Source organism: Phyllobates terribilis, unplaced genomic scaffold, assembly GCF_046119375.1.
Source record: "Phyllobates terribilis strain yellow unplaced genomic scaffold, ASM4611937v1 Scaffold_11__3_contigs__length_659146591, whole genome shotgun sequence".
Classification (NCBI taxonomy): domain Eukaryota; kingdom Metazoa; phylum Chordata; class Amphibia; order Anura; family Dendrobatidae; genus Phyllobates; species Phyllobates terribilis.
In genome coordinates, this window is record NW_027362771.1 from 609,426,483 (window position 1) to 609,435,838 (window position 9,356).

The window sequence follows — 9,356 nt, forward strand, 5'->3', positions numbered from 1 at the left end:
AAAAAAAATGGAGATCTTCATTATTCCTGCAGAGATCCATCCCCTGCCCCTCCCCACCCCGCTGTACACTCAAACTGCGTATTAACATTATTTTCATCATTACTGAGAAAAAATCCAGTTATGATTTTGGTGCACGAACAGTTATCGAACATAACCTCAAACAGCCGAATTTTTCTCAAATCGTTCGTGTTCGCCGAACGGCTCGAACACCGCCCAAAACAGCTCGAATTTGAGATTGGCGAACAGTTCGAGTAGAACAACGCTCATCTCTACTCCTGAAGCTCTGCAATCCAACTGTAATATGAGGTTTCACAGAGCTGCTAGAGACAGGAGACTACCTGGAGGGAGGGGATTTCCTCACAATCTGGTGAGGAAGGAGAAATGAAAGTAAAAGAGATGTGCCTGTCAGGCCTATTGTATGTGACGGAGGGTTAAAATCTCAGTTTTCGCATGTTTTCCACCTTTTGTAGTTCAAAATTATAGGATAGCATGACCGCTGCCTCCTACATTCTCAATTCCCTCTGCTACATCAACAGTTTACTAATTTTTGTTAAAAATTAGATCCAAATTAATAATGACAGCAGTGGGATTTGAACCCACACCTCCAGAGAGTCTGGAGCATAAATCCAGCACCTTAGACCGCTCGGCCACGCTACCTCATACAGATGTTCAAAGTTATTTATATCAGAAATTTGCTAATGACATAAGTGGCAAAAAATATTGTATATCCAATTAGACAAAGAGACTAATTTTCAGGGAAACGTAATTATCAGGGATTTGTTTGTACATTGACTCTGGGGCACCATTTTACAAAACATATGACTTGTATCCAGATGTTTTACTAATCTTTCCTCTGTTGGCTCATCCGCTAATTTTTAGATATCACTGAATTAGATGGTATAGATTACTTGCTATGATCTCCCATATACAGGACACTCAAACATGAAGGATTCCTACACCCCTGCCTGAACATAACAGATGATCAGAAGCAGCAGCAAGGAAGACATTATACAGCAGTACAGAGCAGTGTAGCTATGAATCCATCACTAGGGTGACTTACTGGAAAGCAGCAGAAGCAGCATGGCTCTGTTTATGTTTGCTAATCACTCTGCTCATCCTGTATTGATAACCCTAAAAAGGCAGCAGGGATATGAGCTAGCAGTTAGACTTCTTTTGACCAAGATTGATTTTGGCAAATTTTGAGAATGGTTTATCATTGATTGAACTGACATGGATGTAACATAGATGGTAAATTATGTAATTCATTCTGATGCCTAAAGCCAACATGACCACTCATATGCAGTATTCATGCGTATGACTTGTTCACATGTTCCTTTTCTTCTACAGCACAGTGAAGATTGTTTCATGTTATATTTGCTTTCTTAGAGAACACAGAAGCAAAATAGGAATTTAAATGTTCAGTCTTCTCAATATCATTATTGACCACTTTACCCTTTACATCCTTTAAAAATCCTATAGCGTCTTTGGCTTTTCTTTAACTTTTGACTTACTTCCAAAATCCTTTCTTATTGCTTTTGGTCTCCCTTGCAAGCCTCACTTCATTACTGGCTTTAGCTCTTCTAACGCTATCCCAGCTTTCCCTGCAGACAGCATTATATTCGTCTTTAGATATGAACCCTTCTTTCCATCTGATATTCATTTCTTTGTTCCTTTTTAGCAAGCTTTTAAGTTCAGTATTCAGCCATCCTGGTCTCCATAAATGCTTTCCATTCTTCCTTCTTTTCGGGATTTTTACTGATTGTGCAGTGAGAATTTAATTTAGAAAAATCTCCCATCCTTCCTGGACATTTCTTTCCTTTAGAACATCCTACCTTTCCTTCCTTTTTACTGAGTCCATTAAAAACTGCCTTTCTACAGTCCAATCTTAAAATCTCAGTTTTCGCAGGTTTTCCTCCTTTTGTAGTTCAAAATTATAGGATAGCATGACCGCTGCCTCCTAAGTTCTCAATCCCCTTTACTTCCTCAACCGTTTCCTAATTTTTTGTAAAAATTGGATGCAATTAAATAATGGCAGTGGTGGGATTTTAACCCACGCATCCAGAGAGACTGGAGAATTAATCCAGCGACTTAGACCGCTCAGCCACGCTGCTGCTTACAAATATTCTAAGTTATTTATATCAGAAGTTTGCTTTTGATGTAAGTGGCAGAAAATATTTTATATCCAATAAGACAAAAAGACAAATGTTAGAATGCAACAGCAATGTAATTATCAGGGATTTGTTTGTACATTGACTTTGCGGCACAATTTTACAAAACATATGACTTGTATCCAGATATTTTACTTATCTTTCCTGTGTTGGCTCATCCGCTAATTTTTAGATATCACTGAATTAGGTGGTATAGATTACTTGCTATGATCTCCCACATACAGGACACTCAAACATGAAGGATTTCTACACCCCTGCGTCTACGTTACAGAAAATCAGAAGCAGCAGCAAGGAAGACATTATACAGCAGTGCAGAGCAGTGTAGCTTTGAATCCATCACTAGGGTGCCTTACTGGAAAGCAGCAAAATCAGCTTGGCTCTGTTTATGTTTGCTAATCACTCTGCTCATCCTGTGTTGATAACCCTAAAAAGGCAGCAGGGATATGAGCTAGCAGTTAGACTTCTTTTGACTAAGATTGATTTTGGCAAATTTTGAGAATGGTTGATCATTGATTGAACTGACATGGATGTAGCATAGATGGTAAATTATGTAATTCATTCTGATGCCTAAAGCTAACATGACCACTCATATGCAGTATTCAAACGTATGGCTTGTTCACATGTTCCTTTTCTTCTACATCAAAGTGAAGATCACTTGATGTTACATTTGCTTTCTTAGAGAACACAGAAGCAAAATAGGAATTTAAAAGTTCAGACTTTTCAACTTCATTATTGACCACTTTACCCTTTTCATCCTGTAAAAATCCTATAGCATCTTTGGATTTTCTTTAACATTTGACTTACTTCCAAAATCATTTCTTATTGCTTTTGGTCTCTCTTGCAGGCCTCACTTCATTACTGGCTTTAGCTCTACTAACGCTAGCCCAGCTTTCCCTGTAGACAGCATTATATTCTTCTTTAGATATGAACCCTTCTTTCCATTTGATATTCATTTCTTGGTTCCTTTTTAGCAAGCTTTTAAGTTCAGTATTCAGCCATCCTGGTCTCCATAAATGCTTTCCATTCTTCCTTTTTTCGGGATTGTTACTGATTGTGCAGTGAGAATTTAATTAAGCAAAATTTTCTTCCTTCCTGGATATTTCTTTTCTTTAGAACATCCTACCTTTCCTTCCTTTTTACTGAGTCCATTAAAAACTGCCTTTCTACAGTCCAATCTAAAAATATCAGTTTTCGCAGGTTTTCCTCCTTTTGTAGTTCAAAATTATAGGATAGCATGATCGCTGCCTCCTAAGTTCTCAAACCCCTTTACTTCCTCAACCGTTTCCTAAATTTTGGTAAAAATTAGATCCAAATAAATAATGTCAGCGGTGGGATATTAACCCACGCCTCCAGAGAGACTGGAACCTTAATCCAGCGCCTTAGACTGCTTGGCCATGCTACGTCATACGGATGTTCAAACTAATTTAAATCAGAAATTTGCTTATGATATAAGTGGCAGAAAATATTGTATATCTAATTAGACAAAAATACAAATCTTATTTTGCATGAGCAACGTAATTATCAGGGAATTGTTTGTACATTGACTCTGGGGCACCATTTTACAAAACATATGACTTGTATCCAGATATTTTACAACCTTTCCTCTGTTGGCTCATCCGCTAATTTTTAGACATCACTGAATTATGTGGTATAGATACGCGCTATGATCTCCCATATACAGGACACTCAAACATTAAGGATTCCTACACCCCTGCCTGTACGTAACAGATAATCAGAAGCAGCAGCAAGGAAGACATTATACAGCAGTGCAGAGCAGTGTAGCTATGAATCCATCACTAGAGTGACTTTCTGGAAAGCAGCAGTAGCAGCATGGCTCTGTTTATGTTTGCTATTCACTCTGCTCATCCTGTGTTGATAACCCAAAAAAGGCAGCAGGGATATGAGCTAGCAGTTAGACTTCTTTTGACCAAGATTGATTTTAGCAAATTTTGAGAATGGTTGATCATTGATTGAATTGACATGGATGTAACATAGATGGTAAATTATGTAATTAATTCTGTTGCCTAAAGCCAACATGACCACTCATATGCAGTATTCATACGTATGACTTATTCACATGTTACTTTTCTTCTACAGCACAGTGAAGATCACTTGATGTTACATTTGCTTTCTTAGAGAACACAGAAGCCAAATAGGAATTTAAAAATTCAGTCTTCGCAACATTATTATTGAACACTTTACCCTTTTCATCTTTTAAAAATCCTATAGTGCGTTTGGCTTTTCTTTAACTTTTGACTTACTTCCAAAATGCTTTCTTTTTGCTTTTGGTCTCTCTTGCAAGCCTCAATTCATTACTGGCTTTAGCTCTTCTAACGCTAGCCCAGCTTTCCCTGCAGAAAGCATTATATTCTTCTTTAGATGTGTACCCTTCTTTCCATTTGATATTCATTTATTTGTTCCTTTTTAGCAAGCTTTTAAGTTCAGTATTCAGCCATCCTGGTCTCCATAAATGCTTTCCATTCTTCCTTCTTTTCGGGATTGTTACTAATTGTGCAGTGAGAATTTAATTTAGCAAAATATTCCATCCTTCCTGGACATTTCTTTTCTTTAGAACATCCTACCTTTCCTTCCTTTTTACTGAGTCCATTAAAAACTGCCTTTCTACAGTCCAATCTAAAAATATCAGTTTTCGCAGGTTTTCCTCCTTTTGTAGTTCAATATTATAGGATAGCATGATTGCTGCCTCCTAAGTTCTCAATCCCTTTACTTCCTCAACCATTTCCTATTTTTTGGTAAAGATTAGATCCAAATAAATTATGGCAGTGGTGGGATTTGAACCCATGCCTCCAGAGTGACAGGAGCCTAAATCCAGCGCCTTAGACCACTCGGCCACGCTACATTTTACAGATGTTTACAGTTATGTATATCAGAAGTTTGCTTTTGATGTAAGTGGCAGAAAATATTTTATATCCAATAAGACAAAAAGACAAATGTTATTATGCAACAGCAACGTAATTATCAGGGATTTGTTTGTATATTGAATCTGGGGCACCATTTTACAAAACATATGACTTGTATCCAGATATTTAACTAATCTTTCCTCTGTTGGCTCATCCGCTAATTTTTAGATATCACTGAATTAGGTGGTATAGATTACTTGCTATGATCTCCCATATACAGGACACTCAAACATTACGGATTCCTACACCCCTGCCTGTACGCAACAGATAATCAGAAGCAGCAGCAAGGAAGACATTATACAGCAGTGCAGAGCAGTGTAGCAATGAGTTCATCACTAGGGTGACTTACCGGAAAGCAGCAGAAACAGCATGGCTCTGTCTATGTTTGCTAATCACTCTGCTCATCCTGTATTGATAACTATAAAAATGCAGCATGGATATGAGCTAGCAGTTAGACTTCTTTTGACCAAGATTGATTTTGGCAAATTTTGAGAATGGTTGATCATTGATTGAACTGACATGGATGTAACATAGATGGTAAATTATGTAGTTAATTCTGATGCCTAAAGCCAACATGACTATTCATATGCCGTATTCATACGTATGACTTGCTCACATGTTCCTTTTCTTCTACAGCACAGTGAAGATCACTTGATGTTACATTTGCTTTCTTAGAAAACACAGAAGCAAAATAGGAATTTAAAAGTTCAGTCTTCTCAACATCATTCTTGAACACTTTACCCTTTTCATTCTTTAAAAATCCTATAGCATCTTTAGCTTTTCTCTAACTTTTGACTTACTTCCAAAATCCTTTCTTATTACTTTTGGTCTCTCTTGCAGGCATCACTTCATTACTGGCTTTAGCTCTTCTAACGCTAGCCCAGCTTTCCCTGCAGGCAGCATTATATTCTTCTTTAGATATGAACCCTTCTTTCCATTTGATATTCATTTCTTTGTTCCTTTTTAGCAAGCTTTTAAGTTCAGTATTCAGCCATCCTGGTTCCTTCTTTTCGGGATTGTTACTGATTGTGCAGTGAGAATTTAATTTAGCAAAATCTCCCATCCTTCCTGGACATTTCTTTCCTTTAGAACATCCTACCTTTCCTTCCTTTTTACTGAGTCCATTAAAATCTGCCTTTCCACAGTCCAATCTTAAAATCTCAGTTTTCGCAGGTTTTCCACCTTTTGTAGTTCAAAAGTATAGGATAGAATTACCGCTGCCTCCTAAATTCTCAATTCCCTTTACTTCATCAACTGTTTCCTAATTTTTCGTAAAAATCAGATCCAAATAATTAACAGCAGCAATAGGATTTGAACCCACTCCTCCAGGGAGACTAGAGCCTAACTCCAGCACCTTAGACGACTCGGCCACGCTACCTCATACGGATGTTCAAATTTATTTAAATTAGAAATTTGCTAATGATAAAAGTGGCAGAAAACATTGTATATCTAATTAGACAAAAATACATATGTTATTATGCATGAGCAATGTAGTTATCAGGGATTTGTTTGTACATTGACTCTGGGGCACCATTTTACAAAACATATGACTTGTATCCAGATATTTAACTAATCTTTCCTCTGTTGGCTCATCCGCTAATTTTTAGATATCACTGAATTAGGTGGTATAGATTACTTGCTATGATTTCCCATATACAGGACACTCAAACATGAAGGATTCCTACACCCCTGCCTGTACGTAACAGATAATCAGAAGCAGCAGCAAGGAAGACATTATACAGCAGTACAGAGCAATGTAGCTATGAGTTCAGCACTAGGGTGACTTACTGGAAAGTAGCAGAAGCAGCATGGCTCTGTTTATGTATGCTAATCAATCTGCTCATCCTGTATTGATAACCCTAAAAATACAATAGGGAAATGAGCTAGCATTTAGACTTTTCTTGACCAAAATTGATTTTGGCAAATTTTGAGAATGGTTGATCATTGATTGAACTGACATCGATGTAACATAGATGGTAAATTATGTAATTAATTCTGATGCCTAAAGCCAACATGACCACTCATATGCAGTATTCTTACATATGACTTGTTCACATGTTCCTTTTCTTCTACAGCACAGTGAAGATAACTTGATGTTACATTTGCTTTCTTAGAGAACACAGAAGCCAAATAGGAATTTAAAAGGTCAGTCTTCTCAACATCATTATTGACCACTTTACCCTTTTCATCCTTTAAAAATCCTATAGCATCTTTGGCTTTTCTTTAACTTTTGACTTACTTCCAAAATCCTTTCTTATTGCTTTTGGTCTCTCTTGCAAGCCTCACTTCATTACTGGCTTTAGCTCTTCTAACGCTAGCCCAGCTTTCCCTGCAGACAGCATTATATTCTTCTTTAGATATGAACTAGTGTTGAGCGAACATGCTCGACACTGCTTGTTACTCGCCCGAGCATCACGCTACTCGGGATGTTCGGCGAGCACCGAGCATTTCCGGGTTACTCGGGCGGGAGCTCGTGTCTCCGCCCTGCATGTTTGGCGCTGTTTACAGAACCAATGAACATGCAGGGATTGCCAGCCAGTCACTGTAATGCCGCAGCCATGTTGTTTGTGGGCATTACAGTGATTGGCTGGCCGCACAGCGTCACGTAGAGTATTTAAAACCGGGCGCCGCCATCTTGGACACAGTCGCTCTGGATCAGACAGTGTAGGGACAGCGCTGCTGATTTAGGGAGAGATATATCCTGCAAAATAGTTAGTGTAGGGTCTGTAAAGGCTGCCAGATCAAACAAACAGTCCTTCTCAGGACTAATGTCCATCCCAGGTATATCAGGCAGGCCCAGGCAGGCAGGCTGTATAGGAGACACAGTGGTTATACCAGCAAACGCTGCATTACAGTCCTGTGTGCTGCTCCTGTTGCTGATATTGCTGGACTTAGCTCCAGGTCCCGGGGGCCAGGAAAAATCCTTTTTTTTAATCTAAATCCTCTTTTTTTTTTCGTCCTTCACAATGTACAAATACCCATCTTATTAACCTTTTGGTGCCCCCCCCCCCAAAAAAAAAGTGTGCCTCTGATTTTTCAGATGCAAATATATCTGTTGAAAATAGTCTGGTGTAGGCCAGAGAAATAGAAGTGTGGTTTTGCAGTTCTATGGGCCATTTGTATCTAAAAAAAAACAGTTTGAGTGTGTCGCTCACTGTTCAGCCGCAAATATATATATATATGTTCAAAAGCCTGGTATACACCAGTAAATTTTTACTGTGGTTTGATGTTCCACGGTAAAACATCTCTATTATCCTGTTTTTGGCATTTTTTGCTGTATAAAAATAATAATAGTGTCTCCCTGTTTTTACAGACACAAATATATCTGTTGAAAATAGTCTGGTGTAGGCCAGAGAGACAGAAGTGTGCTTTTGCTTTTCCACGGTAAAAAATCTCTATTATCCTGCTTTTTGTATTTTTTGCTATAAAAAAAAAAAAAAATAGTGTCTCCCTGATTTTTCAGACACAAATATATCTGTTGAAAATAGTCTGGTGTAGGCCCGAGAAATACAAGTGTGGTTTTGCAGTTCCACGGTACAAACCTCTGTATTATCCACTTTTGGGCCATTTGTATCTAAAAAAAACAGTTTGAGTGTGTCGCTCACTGTTCAGACTCAAATATATATATATTTTAAAAAGCCTGGTATACAACAGTAAATTATTACTGTGGTTTTGATGTTCCACGGTAAAACATCTCTATTATCCTGTTTTTGGCATTTTTTGCTGTATAAAAATAATAATAGTGTCTCCCTGATTTTTCAGACACAAATATATCTGTTGAAAATAGTCTGGTGTAGGCCAGAGAGACAGTAGTGTGCTTTTGCTGTTCCACGGTAAAAAAATCTCTATTATCCCGCTTTTTGCATTTTTTGCTGTAAAAAAAAATAAAAAATAGTGTCTCCCTGATTTTTCAGACACAAATATATCTGTTGAAAATAGTCTGGTGTAGGCCCGAGAAATACAAGTGTGGTTTTGCAGTTCCACGGTACAAACCTCTGTATTATCCACTTTTGGGCCATTTGTATCTAAAAAAAACAGTTTGAGTGTGTCGCTCACTGTTCAGCCGCAAATATATATATATATTTTAAAAAGCCTGGTATACACCAGTAAACTATTACTGTTGTTTTGATGTTCCATGGTAAAACATCTCTATTATCCTGTTTTGGCATTTTTTGCTGTATAAAAATAATAATAGTGTCTCCCTGATTTTTCAGACACAAATATATCTGTTGAAAATAGTCTGGTGTAGGGCAGAGAGACAGAAGTG

At 37.8% G+C, this 9,356-nt stretch overlaps 1 non-coding gene across 1 annotated transcript; it reads right to left on the reverse strand.

Annotated features, from left to right (window-relative positions):
* Positions 1-575: 575 nt before the first annotated feature.
* On the reverse strand, positions 576-657 carry TRNAI-UAU (transfer RNA isoleucine (anticodon UAU)). The gene has a single exon. It is a non-coding gene; the product is annotated as a tRNA-Ile (tRNA).
* Between the last annotated feature and the right edge of the window lie 8,699 nt (positions 658-9,356).